The sequence below is a fragment of the Nicotiana tabacum genome, chromosome 20 (assembly GCF_000715075.1).
Source record: "Nicotiana tabacum cultivar K326 chromosome 20, ASM71507v2, whole genome shotgun sequence".
In the NCBI taxonomy this organism is placed as follows: Eukaryota; Viridiplantae; Streptophyta; class Magnoliopsida; order Solanales; family Solanaceae; genus Nicotiana; species Nicotiana tabacum.
In genome coordinates this window covers 52,938,805-52,954,327 of record NC_134099.1, presented here as the reverse complement: position 1 = coordinate 52,954,327, position 15,523 = coordinate 52,938,805, and positions in this window count along the sequence as shown.

The following is a 15,523-nucleotide window of genomic DNA, read 5'->3' as shown; positions in this document are numbered from 1 at the left end:
TTCGGGCTAAGTTGTAAATATGCACACAAGTATAATAACATCCCACGAACTCGCTCGCTTACTCATATCATCAAAATAATATCAATTATCAAGAATCGATCGTCAAACTCAAAATTTCAAATTTTAAACTTATTTTTCCAACTTTTCACATAATGTGCCAAAATGCTCTCGATTTACCCTGGACCCCAACCAAACACGTGTACAAGATCAAAAATTTTGTATGAACTTACCGAAATTAAAAAAATACCGATCCGAGGTTGTTTACCAAAAATGTTGATCGTGGTCAACTCTAACCTTATTTAAAGTCAAAACTCACGTTTACTTTAAAGGTTTGCATAAAGGCTTTGCGAAAATGACACAAACCATGCACACAAGTCATATAACATCAAATGAAGCTTTGAGAGGTCCCAAATTACAAAAATAACGGCTAGGATTCAAAACGACATATTGGATCATCATAGTACGGGTGCCTGGCTTACGCACCTCACTAGGCACATATCAAGTGCTTGCACTCAAAGGATTATACCTGACTCCAAAGGGGCGAATCCTAGCCTAAGCACTGATCAAATTAAAAGTCAACGATCAATATCATTCAACCCAATATAGGGCCTAACGTAGCATCCCCCCACAATCAATATCAACACTCAACAATTAATGTCACACTGTCCAATATGGGGCCTCGATGCAAATATCACCTCATAATCAATGTCAATACAGTTTGTCACGACCCAAAATCTCAATTTTGGGGCCGTGATGGTGCCTAACATACACTTGCTAGGAAAGTCAACGTTAGCTAATTACTTAACCAATTTGTAATATTTGTAACAGAGTAATGATAATTAACAATTGCTTAACTAAGAAATGAAAGAAATATTTATATAAATAACGCGGTACTAAACTACTTCCATAAATCCAGACTCACAAGTACATGAGCAACTAGAACACTACAAATATGGTCTGAAATAAAGTACAACTGTTTGAAACTGGATAAACAGTAAAACGTGATAGAAGGGGACTTTAGGAACTGCAAACATCGAGAAACTCTACCTCAAAACTCTTATAGCAGTCAAATCCGAGAAGTCTCCACTATGCGCCGCTAGGATCAACACCAAAATTTGCACAAGAAGTACAGAAGTGTAGCATGAGTTCAACCGATCCCATGTACTCTATAAGTATCGAGCCTAACCTCGATGAAGCAGTGATGAGACTATAGCAAGAAACTTACTATAAATATGTACGAATAATATTAACATAATACCGAAATATAAATACAACGGTAAACTCATAAAAAAGGGCCCGAAGGTCAACTATCAGAGGGCACCAGAATAACATGATCTAAAATCTCATATCACATTACCGAGATTAAACTCTACAACTACAACAGCTACAACACATCAAACTTAGTTTCGGCGCATAACCTGATCTCAACAATTATTACATTACCTGTTGTGGCGTGCAACCCGATCCCAATATCATATCATATCATTATCCATTATAGCGTGCAACCCAATCCTAATATCAATTCATTTCAATACTGTTGCACAACCAATTTCCAATATCCACTCTATAACATAAACAACTCAACCTAACTAATTACAAAATCTCAACATAAAAGGAAAATGAAAAAAAGGAGGATAAAAAATATCTCATAATCCCAAAACTCAACGATTCATTAATCAAGAATAGCTAAATGACTCACATAATCGGAATAACATAATAAAGTGCATCAAGTAATATAAGGACAATAAAAGCAAGTAAAAACATGAGCCAACGAAAATATTCAATTAATGCAAGTAAGAACATATAGCAGGCACGCAACTATTGAGTGAGAAATAAATTGAAATAGGTAATAGCTAAATGATAGATAACAAGTAAGGCAATGAATAACAAGAAAGAACATGTAGAAATCAAAGCATGTAACAAGAGATAACATGGAGTAAATGAAGATATGAAGGTAAATAGCCAACATGCGAATAAATGAAGACATGAAAGTAAATAGCCCAACCCACATGCTTTAACCCATAACAATGCATATGCACTCATCACCTTGTATAAACGTCATTCTTACACATATTGCATGTAACAAATAGAACAATAAGTCCTAATTCCGTCAACTCAAAGTTAGACATGATACTTACCTCTTTGTGCAACCAATTCAACAATCAACCACAACTTTTTCTTTCAAACAAGCCTCCAAACCAACCAATCTAGCCAAGTATAGTTCAAACAATTCAAAATAAGCTTTAGAAACTACCCACGAATGAAAAGGGTTCAATCTTTGATGAAATTGAAAAAGTCAACAAAAGTCAACCTCGGGCTTACTTGGTCAAAATCCGAGATCTGGACCAAAATTCGATTACCCATTCACCCCCGAGTTCGGTTATGTGATTTATTTCAAATTCCGACCTCTATTTGAGATCTATATCTCAATTTTACAAAACCCCTAAATTCAACCCAAAACCCCAAACTTCTACCATGAAATTCCTAGATTTTATTTTTAAAATGCATGAAAAGTAATGAGGATTGATTAAAAACTAGCTAAAGTTTATTACCAATGAATTTGGGATGAAAAAGTTCTTCAAAAATCGCCTCCAGAGTGTTTGGGCCTTAAAGCAGTATAACACTATCATCTCCAATCACAACCTCCACAGCACCACCCTGTTGCACTTGTCCTTCAACACCAACAAGTGAGGATCATTAAACTAGCAAGCCTTGATACGCTATAACAACGAAGACTGTGCCACAACACAAGCTAGTACCCGGCTAGGCTTCGAAACATCGAATCTCACAAAATGATTGGCCAAGGCCTGAACATCCATACCTAGTGGCATCTCCACGACTAGTAAATATGCCAAAATGCCCATGCTCTCAGCCTTCCTACTCAATGCATCTTCCACTATATTGGCCTTCCCCGAATGATATAACATGGTTATATCATAGTCTTTCAATAACTCCAACCGTCTCCACTAATGCAAATTAAGCTTTTTCTACTTGAACATGTGCTGGAGATTCCGATAGCCAGTATAGACCTCACATGGAATGCCATATAGATAGTGCCTCCAAATCTTTAGCATGTGAACAATGGATGAAACAACAACAACAACCCAGTAAAATCTCATAAGTGGCATCTTGGGAGGGTAGTGTACGCAGCAGACCTTACCCCTACCCCAGAGGGGGAGAGGCTGTTTCCGATAGATCCTCGGCTCAAGAATGGATGCCAACTCTAAATCATGCACAGGGTAATTATTCTCGTGAACCTTCAACTGTCGAGATGCGTAAGCAAGCACCCTACTGTCCTGCATCAATACTACACCAAGCCTAATACGTGATGCATCACAATACACGATGCAACGAACCTATAGGCAAAACCAATACTGGGGTTGTCAGTCCATCCAGTCATGAGCTTCTGAAAGCCTAACTCATAATCGTCTGACCTTTCGACAAGAGCACCCTTCTGCGTCAACTAGGTCATTGATCTGAGATAAAGGAAAACCCCTCCACAAACCGACGATAAAAACCCACAAAACACAAGAAGCTCTGAATCTCTGTAGCTGAAGCAGGTATAGACCAGTTCTAAAATTCCCCAATCCTCTTAGGATCCACTTTTATGCCTTTGGAAGATACAACATGGCCTAAAATGGCAATCGAGTCCAACCAGAACTCACATATTGAAAACTTGGCATATAACTGACGATCCCTCAAAGCCTAAAGTACGATCCATTGATGTTGCTCAAGCTCCTCTCGTCTGTAGGAGTAAACCAAAATATCATCCATGAAGGCAACCACAAAAGAATCTAGATAGGGCTTGAACGCTTGGTTCATTAAATCCGTAAAGGTTTCTAGGCCATTAGTCAAGCCAGGTCCTCTAACTGGATCTCCAAATCCTGTGACTAGGGGGCCACGGGGTTGCGGAGCATCTGGATCATCTCCTCAGAACTATGTGTATTGGCAGCCAACTCCTCGGACTGGCCAGCTGCTGGTGCCTCATGCTCTGCTGCCTATGTTGTTGGGACTTTCTCCTCCATGAGCAAATCTAGTGGGATGTCTCTAGCTGAGTAACCCTCTCTACCTCATTCTTCAGCTGCTTCACTGACTCCTTTGAGTCTCGAGTCTTCTTCATATTCTTCATTTTCTTGCCCAGATCCTTGATAGCCTTTCCCTTTGTATCCAAAATCTTCAAGATTGTCTTTTGGTTGTCATGGAGCTTCTTCTGGTTGTCCAGAAGCTCCTTCAATGAATCCTCCACTGATGGAGGTACCTGAAGCTGTGCTGCTACTGCACTAGATATAGCTTCCTGCATCCAGTTGTTGATGCTGGATAATGTTTGAGAAACCCGTAGTTAGTCTGAGGAAAAGTGGAAGATGAAGGCACAGATAATAGCACTGTGACAAATGGCCCGGATGAAGGAGGAGGCATGGAAGCTGAAGATCCCCCTGCTATGGAAGGCTCTGACCCAGTGGCCACTACCCTTGGCTCTTTACACTGGATAGTGGAGATAGCGTCTTTACCCTTTGCATTAGGGTTATCCGATCCTTGGAGGCTATACCAGATGAAGGGCTTTTTAGGCATTTCCTTTGTGTCATAATGCTTCTTCTCAACCCTTTGGTCCTTGAAATACATGGTGCGGAAGCTGGGGTAGCAGTAGGATCTTTCTTCCTTTCCAACTGCCTTGGTGATGTGGTAGTACATGAGGTTCCCCATATTGATAGGATACCCCGCCATGATGGGGGCTATAAAGACTGCCTGGGTGAGTGGGAGGAAATTATCATGCTGACATGGGTCCAGCCGGCTGCATACAAATGTGGACCACCCATTTGCTTCAAAGTTGAGGGTGTTTCTGGCTATTGGGACTCCAGCTGTGAGCCATGACGGTGTCGTAACTGGGGCTAATATCTATGCCATCCATGGATGGGCTACTTCATCTAGAGCCAGCTTCTCCAAGTATTGCATGAATTCCACAAGTGTGGCTATCAAACCAGATCTTCAAGTTTCAGACCTTTGTCACAGTGGTGCCCTTTTTGATGTGGGCAACGTTTGCATAGAACTCTTTGACAAGATATTCATTTGCATCTGGAACTTTGCTGGTGAAGAACTTCCACTCTATTCTCTCCTCAAATTTCCTCTTGACATTCGGATTGTGGGGAAGAAGGTCTCTCTCTATAATTTCTTGCTCATGGGTGAATGACCTTTGGGGACACGATTCCCGGAACTTCAGATAGGTTGTCTCACTCATGAATCTATCAGCCCACACCTTGGGCTTTCTGGACCTGGAAAACCCTTCCACATTGGTATCACCCCCTCTCCTATCATCATCATCAATAGTAATAGGGTCAGCTGGTGAGGCCGAAGTTGTAGTAGGTAGGGAAGATGGTGCCAAAGCCCCACTACCTTCCTCTGAGCCATCAGATGTCTCATAAAATAATGTAGGTTCATCAATTAGATGGAATTTCCCCTGGAATTTTGTGGGGACATGTGTTGGAACAGAGTCTCCTTCTGAAACTTCCCGGGAAGGGACATACTCACTGGTGTCTAAATGGTCCCCAACTCTATCTGCAGTTTTGATGGAGGCTCTTAACTTGCTGATTGACTTTTGCACTGCTAGGGGTAACTTAGTATTTCCTTCCCCTTCCTCGGGAGGGTTCTACCCTCCCTTTAGATGTATCACCTCTGCCTCTGGAATGGACAATTATTTGTAAAATACAAGTAGTGAAATATAGTCAGAAAAAGGACTTCAAGCATATGTTAAAACAGTACAAATGAAATGCACACTGCTTCTCAAAACAGGGCACCACAAACCGTATAAAAATAAGCGCTGCCGCAAAATGGCCACCGTGGACCGCATAAAAGTGAACACGACCACAAAAAGGTTAGGCTCAGACTACTGACTCTCTGTATTTGATCAACCGTGGGTCGCAAAAATTGGAACGCGGCCGCAGAAACAAATTATAAGCTCTCTAAAGTTCACAAATGCGGACTGCAAAAACATGGACGCAGCTGCGAAGGTCCAAATATGGACAACCGAAAAGTGACCGTGGCTGCGAAGGCTGAGCATCTCTCAATGCTCTAAAGCTAGGGTATCACAGACCATAAAATTTAGGAGGGTGCCGCATAACCTAACGTGAATCGCAGAAAAGTGATTGCGACAGCGAAAATCAAATGTTATCGGCACTAAAGAACACCTATAACTAGGGTTTTCATTAATTACACAAATTATAGAAATTAAACTTTCAAAGTTACTAACCCCAGCCCCTACTAGGCATACAAACACTACCCACATGTATTCAAGCAACAATGAATCCTTAATTTGTCATTAGGGCATGCTTTCAATACTAACTAAAAACGAAAATTAAAAAAAGAGAAAAGAAAAGAAAAAAATAATTTAAAAACCCATTGAATTTAACATACTAGTTGTATAATGTGGGAATTTGACACTTGAAGTGAGTGAGATGAGAATGAGAGCAAGAAGAATGCACAGTTGATTTTAAGAGAGTTTGAATAGTTACCGTGTGTAAAGTGTAAAAAGTATACAAAGCCTCTATTTATACTAAGACCCAGGGGACCCACTGACTCACTTGAGTGTGGCCACGAAATTCTATCGCGGTCCGCACTCGTTACCTTTTTGTAGAGCTCATTCAAATACTATCCCGCGGTTCGTGAAATTTTGACCGCGGCTGCCAAAATTATGTGGTACGCAAAAAATGTGAACGCGGCCACGATACATGAAGGGACTTTGACAGGCCAACTTCAGAGAGTTGGCATTTTCCATAAACCAGCAGCGCGGTTCGCGTCAAAGTTGTGCTACCGTGAAGTGCTCACGCAGTCCGAGAAATTTTGGGCGCAGTCCATGAACTTTTTTCACTTAGCCAACTTCTCCCTTGTGAATTTCCTGCATTGTACAACCAATTCCTACACACACTTTACATGGGTTACATCCCAAGAAGCGCCTGATTTAACATCGCGACACGACGCATGTTACCATCATTTACTTGAAATGGATCAACGCCACACCGTGGCCATCATCAACCTTACCAAGTTAGTTCTTCACTCGGTGCCCATTGACTCTAAAGATCTCACCATTCTTGTTTTTCAAATCTAGAGCGCCAAAAGGAATTACATGCACTACTTCAAAGGGACCGCTCCATTTTGACTTTAGCTTTCCTAGAAACATCTGTAACCGAGAGTTGAATAAGAGAAGAAGGTCACCTTCTTTGAATTCTTTGTTCTGGATATACTTATCATGTAGGTACTTCATCTTGTCCTTGTACAATGATGAACTGGAATAAGCACGGAACCGGAACTCATCAAGTTCATTCAATTGCTCCACCCGAAGATTGGCAGCTATATCCCCCTCTATGTTCAACTTCTTCAACGCCTACATGGCCTTGTGCTGTAATTCCATCGGGAGGTGACATGCTTTCCCAAAAACCAACCGATACGGAGATATACCAATTGGAGTCTTGTAATCTATTCTATAGGCCCATAAAACATCGTCAAGTTTCCTTGACCAATCAGTGCGGTTTGCATTGATAGTTTTTGATAGAATACTCTTGATCTCCTTGTTGGAGACCTCAACCTGTCCACTTGCCTGGGGGTGATAGGGGGTTGACACCTTGTGAGTGACACTATACTTGGAGAATAAAGTGTCAAAGGCTTGGTTACAAAAATGAGAACCCCCATCACTAATGATGGCCGTTGGGGTGCCATACCTTGTGAATATGTTTTTCTTCAAAAAAGCCACCACACTCCGTGCTTCATTTTTAGGCAGAGCCACAACTTTAACCTATTTGGAAACATAATCCACAACAACAAGAATATAGGTGTTCCCACACAAACTCACAAATGGACCCATAAAGTCGATGCCCCATACATCAAAAATATCAATCTCAAGGATGGTGGTGAGAGGCATCTCGTTCTTCTTGAAAATCCCACCGGCTTTTTGGTAATCATTACACTGCTTAACAAGTTTGCCTACATCTTTGTACAAGGTAGGCCAATAGAATCCACAGCTTAGGACCTTTGTAGCAGTTCTCACCCCACCATGGTTACCACCATAGGGCGAAGAATGACAAGCTTCAAGAATGCCCAATTGCTCTTCTTCTGGAACACATCTTCGGATAACACCATCGGTGCGAATTTACAAGAGATAATGGCTCGTCCCAATAATAATACAAGTAGTCCCGTTTGAGCTTCCTCCTTTGGTTTGAAGAGAACTCATTCCAGACAATTACGCTCATAAGATAGTTAGCTACATTGGCAAACCAAGGCATCCCGGTCAAAGACATGGAAATGAGTTGTTCATCCGAAAATGAGTTACTGATATCAAGACCATCATGGGGCCTCCCCTTTTCTTCCAAACGGGACAAGTGGTCCGCCACTTGATTCTCACTCAGTTTTCGGTCTATGATTTCAAGATCAAACTCTTGTAGAAAGTACCTACCTCATTAATCTAGCCTTTGAGTCCTTCTTACTCATCTAATAATGAAGCACCGCATGATCAGTGTGCACAATCACTTTGGTACCCATGAGGTATGGGCAAAACTTTTCCATAGCAAAGACAATGGCTAGGAGTTCTTTCTCGATCACCGTATAGTTGACTTGGGCGTCATTCATGGTCTTGCTAGCGTAGTAGACTAGATGGAATATCTTATTGATTTTTTTCCCCAATACCGCTCTTACTGCCACATCGCTAGGATCACACATGAGCTCAAATGGTAAGCTCCAATTTTGTGTTGTAATGATGGGAGTGGTAGTCAACCTCTACTTGAGTAGCTCAAAAGCCTTCATGCAATCATCATTGAACACAAATTTTGCATCTTTTTCCAACAACTTGCACAAGGAGTTCACCACCTTTGAGAAATCCTTGATGAACCAATGGTAAAACCCCGCATGCCCTAGAAAGATCCTCACTCCTTTGACGGAAGTAGGAGGAGGGAGTTTTGATATCACTTCAATTTCTGATTTATCCACTTCAATACCATTCTTGGAGATCTTATGGCTGAGGACAATGCCCTCCTCAACCATAAAGTGACACTTATCCCAATTAAGCACCAAGTTAGTCTTTTCACAATGTGCCAAGACCTTATCAAGACTATCCAAACACTCATCAAAAGAATCCCCCACAACAGAGAAATCATCCATGAAAACCTTGAGGAAGTCCTCCACCATATCCGTGAATATTGCCATCATATACCGCTGAAAAGTAGCTGGTGCATTACATAGACCAAACGACATCCTTGAGAATGCAAATGTGCCATACGGACAAGTGAAGATGGTCTTCTCTTGCTCTTCAGATGCAATAAGAATCTGGTTATACCCGGAATACCCATCCAAAAAGCAATAATAAGCACGTTCAGCTAACCTATCCAACATTTGATCACAGAATGGAAGCGGAAAATGGTCTTTCCGAATCACTTTGTTGAGCTTCCTATAATCCATGCATACCTTCCAGTAACAGTCCTTGTGGGGATCAACTCATTGTTGTCAATTGTTATCACAGTCATGCCCCTTTTCTTTCGGACACATTGTACCGGTGAAGTCCATGAACTATCAAAAATAGGGTAGACAACCCCAGCATCCAACCGCTTGATAACCTCTTTCTTGACAACCTCTTACATGGACTCATTCAACCTTCTTTGATGTTCCATGGAGGGTTTGGCATCCTTCTCCAATATGATTTTGTGCATGCAAAAAGCGGGGCTTATACCCCGAATATCTGCCAATGTCCAACCTATTGCTTTCTTCCTCCTTCGGAGAACTGCAAGAGTGGAATCTACCTGCACGTTAGTTAAGCACGAGGAAAGAATAATAGGTAAAGTAGAACAAGGGCCTAAGAACTCATACCTGAGGTGTGAAGGCAAAGGCTTCAACTCCAAAATAGGAGGCTCCTCGATTGAGGGCTTTATTGGTGGAGTCTTCCGGTTCTTAAGATCCAAGGAAAGTTTCCGAGGCTCATATGTATATGAACCCATTCCTTGCAAAGCATTGACATATTTAACCAAGCTCATCCACATCATGATTCAAAAGCACAACTTCCAATGGGTCTTCCACATTAATCACATCACTTGTATCTTCAGCAATTACTTCGGTCACAAGATCCACAAACGAACACACTTTGTTACTATTAGGTTGCCTCATTGACTTGCAAACATGGAACACAACTTTTTTATCGCCCACCTAGAAGGTGATCTCCCTTGCTTCCACGTCAATTAAGGCCTTCCCTGTAGCTAGGAAAGGTCTCCCTAATATGATCGGCATTTCGTAGTCAACCTCGCAGTCAAGTATCATAAAATCTGCGGGAAGTATGAATTTGTCGACCCGAACTAGGACATCATCGATTATCCCTAATGGCCTCTTCATTGTCTTGTCCGCCATTTGCAACCTCATGGATGTGGGACTTGGTTTCCCAATCCCCAATGTCTTGAACACAGAATATGGCATAAAGTTAATGCTTGCCCCCAAATCACACAAAGCTTTGGCGAAATCTGCACTACCAATAGTGCATGGGATTGTAGAGGCACCGAGGTCTTCTAACTTTAGAGCCATAGAGTGTATACTAGCACTCAATTGATGTGTCATTTTGATTGTTTCATAGTTCATTGATCTATTCTTTGTTACCAAGTTCTTCATGAACTTGGCATATTCCGACATTTGTTCTAGAGCTTCAACCAAAGGCACATTTATGGACAAACTTTTCATCATATCAATAAATTTCCTGAAATTATTCTCATTATTTTTCTTTGCAAGCCTTTGAGAATATGGTGGAGGAGGCCTTGGAAAAGGAGCCTTGGCTTTAGGTACTACCATTTCCGATATGTCTATCACGTGTTCCCTAGACGGGTCCACATCATTTTGTGTCTCCTCAACATTGTCATCAATGTCTATCCTCAGTTCATCACTCACATTCTCATCATTCACTTGCACATCATTGCTTTGCTCATCATCATCTTGCACCAACACATCATCACTCACAACCTTTCTTGGGTCAACTCCACCTCTACCACTCCTTGTAGTCTCTGCCATAGCATGGCTCGTATTGTTTCCACCCTTCGGGTTTACTACCGTGTCACTTGGTAGTACCCCCTTAGGGTGAGTATTCGAAGCTTGAGAAATTTAGCCAAGTTGTACTTCCAAGTTGCAGATGGAAGTGTTGTGGGAGGCCAATTGGGCATCGGAGTCGGCATTTTTCTTCATCATTTTCTCAAACATTGTCTCAATCCGTCCAATCTCACTATTGGAAGAGCTAGGACCTTGTGATGGATATGGAGGCAGGTTGTTTGGTTGTTGATACATCGGAGGTCTTTGAAAGCCCGGCCCCGATTCCCTTGATTATTGTTGTTCCAACCCATTGATTGTTATTGCCTTCCTAATTACTATTATTGTTGCCACCCCAATTGCCTTGGTTTCCTTGGTTACCCCAGTTTTGATTGTTGTTGTTCCCCCAATTGCTTTGGTTGTTGTTGTTGCCACTATTCCAATTTCCTTGTTGACCTTGATTTCCCTAATTTCCTTGTGATCTCCACTATTATTGATTCGGAGCATTGCCCCGTTGACCCTGATAATTTTTAACATATTATACCTCTTCACTTTGATTATCATATGAATAGTCTTGATTGTACCCGCTACCACTTTGCTCAAATTGGTTCGGATTGTTTTAAAATTGTTGACCTCGTTGCCTTCTCTTAATGATTATCATATTCACTCCTTCCATGGCATTCACTTGTTTTGGCCCTTGAACTTGTTAGAAGTGAGCTTTGGCCAACTGGTTCATGGTAGTAGTCAACTCGGCTATTGCTTAGACGTGGTCATGGAGCTCCTTGTGTAGGTGAATATTATTGGGATCAACTTGTAGCACATTAGCTCAACTTTGCCACGCCGAAGAAGTATCCGCCATCTCATCAAGTATTTCACACGCTTCGGCATATGGCGTGTTCATGAAATTCCCCCCGGTGAGTTGGTTAACTACATACTGGTTTGTTGTATTGATGCCACGGTAGAATGTTTGTTGGATCATGGCTCAGGTCATATCATTATTCGAACATTCTTTAACCATCATCTGATACCTTTCCCAAATCTCATGAAGTGGTTCATTTGGCTCTTGTTTAAAAGCAAGGATCTCATCTCTTAGCGTGGCCATATGTCCCGGAGAAAAGAACTTTGCGATGAACTTCTCGGCCAACTCATCCCAAGTGGTGATGTACTAGTTGGGAATCCTTTCTAGCTAATCCAAAGCCTTCCTCCTTAGAGAAAATGGGAAAATCCGTAACCGCAATGCATCCTCGGAGACATTAGTTTGCTTTCTCCCTAGCACGTATCAACAAAAACTTTGAGATGCTTGTAGGAGTTTTGGTGTGGATCTCTGGTGAAGAAACCCCTTTTTTCCAAGAGTGTAAGCATGACATTGGTTATTTGAAAGTTGTCCGCCCTAATCCGGGGCGAGACTATTGCACTTGCATAGCCTTCATTGGGCAACACCCGGTGTGCTGCCCTTGTTGGAGGTGGGGGGGGGTTGAAATATTATCATGAGGAGGTCGGCCTCTCCTTTGTGCTTAAGGTTTGGGTTGAATCTCTTCCACGTGATCATCATCTACCTCCTCCCCCAATGGCAAATCTCCAATGGCTTCATTGTTAAGATCCATTTGGTACCTAAGAGCAATTCACGCACAAATTAGAAAAACGGAAGGAAAGAAAAACAAAATACACAAAAATACTCAGATATATAGCTAAAATCGTCTAACTCCCCGGCAACGACGCCAAAAATTGATCGGGTCCAAGCTTGCCTCCTATTGAGTAGCAAGGATGGTCGATGTAGTTTTACCCAACAAGGTCGAGATCGAATCCACATGGAGTTAATTTGTTTGGAGTTAGATTTATATCCAAGTCTAGATGCAGGTTTTGCTCTTAGTTACACTTCCACACATGATTGATTTGTTTTCTACTTCTAATTTTATTCTATAGCATGCAATATTTGAAACTAAGTACAATATTTTTGTTGTTGATTTTCAAGGGTTTAAAGGGACTAGGGTAGTGACTTCCAACTAGGTGGATATCTAACGGGTAGCAAGAATATAGGACAATCATGTGATTAATTGGGATTGTAATATAGCTATCACACCCGGGTACTCACTCTATACCTCTCGGTAGTTTGAGTGATTTTGCCCAATTTGGCTTTCTCAAGTCCAAATGGGTATTCATGCAATTCAAGTGATTTTAGCTCAAGTTGGGTATTACTATCTCTAGGTTTAACCCTTTAATTTGGGGCTATTAATTTCTTGAGTTCACCTCAATTCCTTGTTAGTCTAGTTTTCCTAGACTTAGTCCCTATTTCTCAAGTAGATACTAAGTCACAAAGGCATGAATCAGTGTTTGCATCCACTAATTTCATAGTTCTAGCAAGAACTAGACTAAATACTACTAACCCGCACACATTCAAGCCCTAAAATTCAAGACCCATCAAATACCCATACTAGGGTTTGTCACAACCCTAGCTATGGGTTTAGTTAAGGAAAATAAGAGAAATCAAAGATGAAATAAAGATAAAGTCATAATACTAGATTAAAAAATAAAAAACTAATGTTGAAATATGAATCTAATACAAAATTGCCCAAAACGGAATATCCAGTCGTGTCATGTGCTTAACAAAAACAAAACTTAACCTAAAAATGTCAAAAGGATCAATTTATACTAAGCTGAAATTTCCGAACAAAAATACCCTTGTGGAGGTTTTGCGGAAGCGTAATTTTGACCGCGACCGCACTTTTGCTTTCGCAGACGCGTAATACTAACCGCGGTCTGCATTTTTGACTTCTGGATTTGGGCTGAGGTTTGTTTCGCTGGCAGCATAATTTCCATCGTGGTCGCGTAGTGGATGTTTGCAGCCACGTAATTCCACCGCGAACCGCACTCTTGTTTTTTACCTGAAATATGAACTCTCTGAATCTCAACCACCGTGGTCCGCATAATTCTCGTCGTTTCCGCGGTGAGACTTTAGCGGCCTCACATTTCTGGCGTGGACCTCGCTCAACATTTGGCCTTAAAAATGTACTCTCTGATTCTTCACTTCACGGACCACATATTTGTGATCGCGGCTGAGTTGTGGATTCCGCGGCTGCACAATATTTGTGTGGTCCGCGGTTTAGTTTTGACTCCTTTATGAGTTGATTATGCCTCCTTTGGCTCGTTTTGATTCCTACAAGCAAGCATATTACATCAGTTTCTGGGATTAGCTTTACGCATTTTAAGCCTAAAACGCCAGTAAAAGAAAGCAAATAATGATTAAAATCCCAACTTATCACGATGCTAGATTTAAAGGTAAGTAAGGTAAATGTGAAGAAGGTACGAGATACTCAAGTGCAGAAGGTTGTGAATAGTCCAGACTTCAAATAGAGGGTTAGAAGCGTTGTGATTTAGTTATTTGTGTCGTCAGTGGCATATCTTCTAGCCTATGGTATCTAGGTACCAAGAGATCTAGTTAAGAGAGTAAAGAAGAGTTAGAGATGTCGAGATGTCTCGCCGATCCTAAATCAACTTGACCTTTTCCAAGTCATCCTGAACCAGATCCGCGCCTAAGAACCTAACACCCCCTGCTCAAACCAACTAACTAGACAATGACACTGTTATATCTCGCGTCTTCGTACGTTAAAAGTTTCATCTTCAGTTAATTGACGTAGACTTGGTAACGAGATCATCTTGATGTTAACGTATTTATGCTATTTATAACAAGCGATAAATAAGTGTTATGAAGGATAAAGGGGTACACGGATTAAAGAAAATGAGTTTCGTTGCAAGTGGCCAATTTGGAATAAAATACGGGTCGAGCGATAATACCCGATAATTATGAACTAGTATCATGCAAGGTACCATATGACCACGGTAGTATAATATATAAATTATATATGAAGTATATTAAAAATAAATAGAATTTTAAGTAATTTGTGGTAATTTTTAAATTATGCGGGTAATTAGTTAATTATCGGGTAAGGGGATAGTACCCAGTTAACTAATAAGTGGGTAAAGATTAATTATCTTCACCCCTACTCCCCACATGGCAGTATGCCACCATTCTAGCATATTACTCATAGTCATATATGCTTAGTATGACAAAGTAACGTGTAAAATCATTACATGACTCATAAGAATGAGTCATTTTAAGAAAGGTTTGATAACTTAAAGTGTTGGGTTTCTTTTGGACAAAAGAATAGTAGTCCAAGTCTGATTCTTGGTTAAAGTTCAGAGACATCTTGTCTTTAGTTCAAGATAAAAACGTTAAGAACAGAATCAATTCGTCAAAATTTCAAATCCAAGCCAATTTCGTTTATAAATTTCAAGAAAGCAAGATTTTGTTCCTCAATTTCAAAGCGTAGAAGCTTAATACAATTTTTGGGTTCTAAGTTCAATCCACGAAGGTTTCCAACATGATAATTATACGGAGTTTTTTCTTACTCCAGGTATGTTAAGGCCCTCCCTTCTTTCTTTTGGCATGGTCCAACTTATACTAAAGAAACGAGCAAACACATAGTTTCCATAT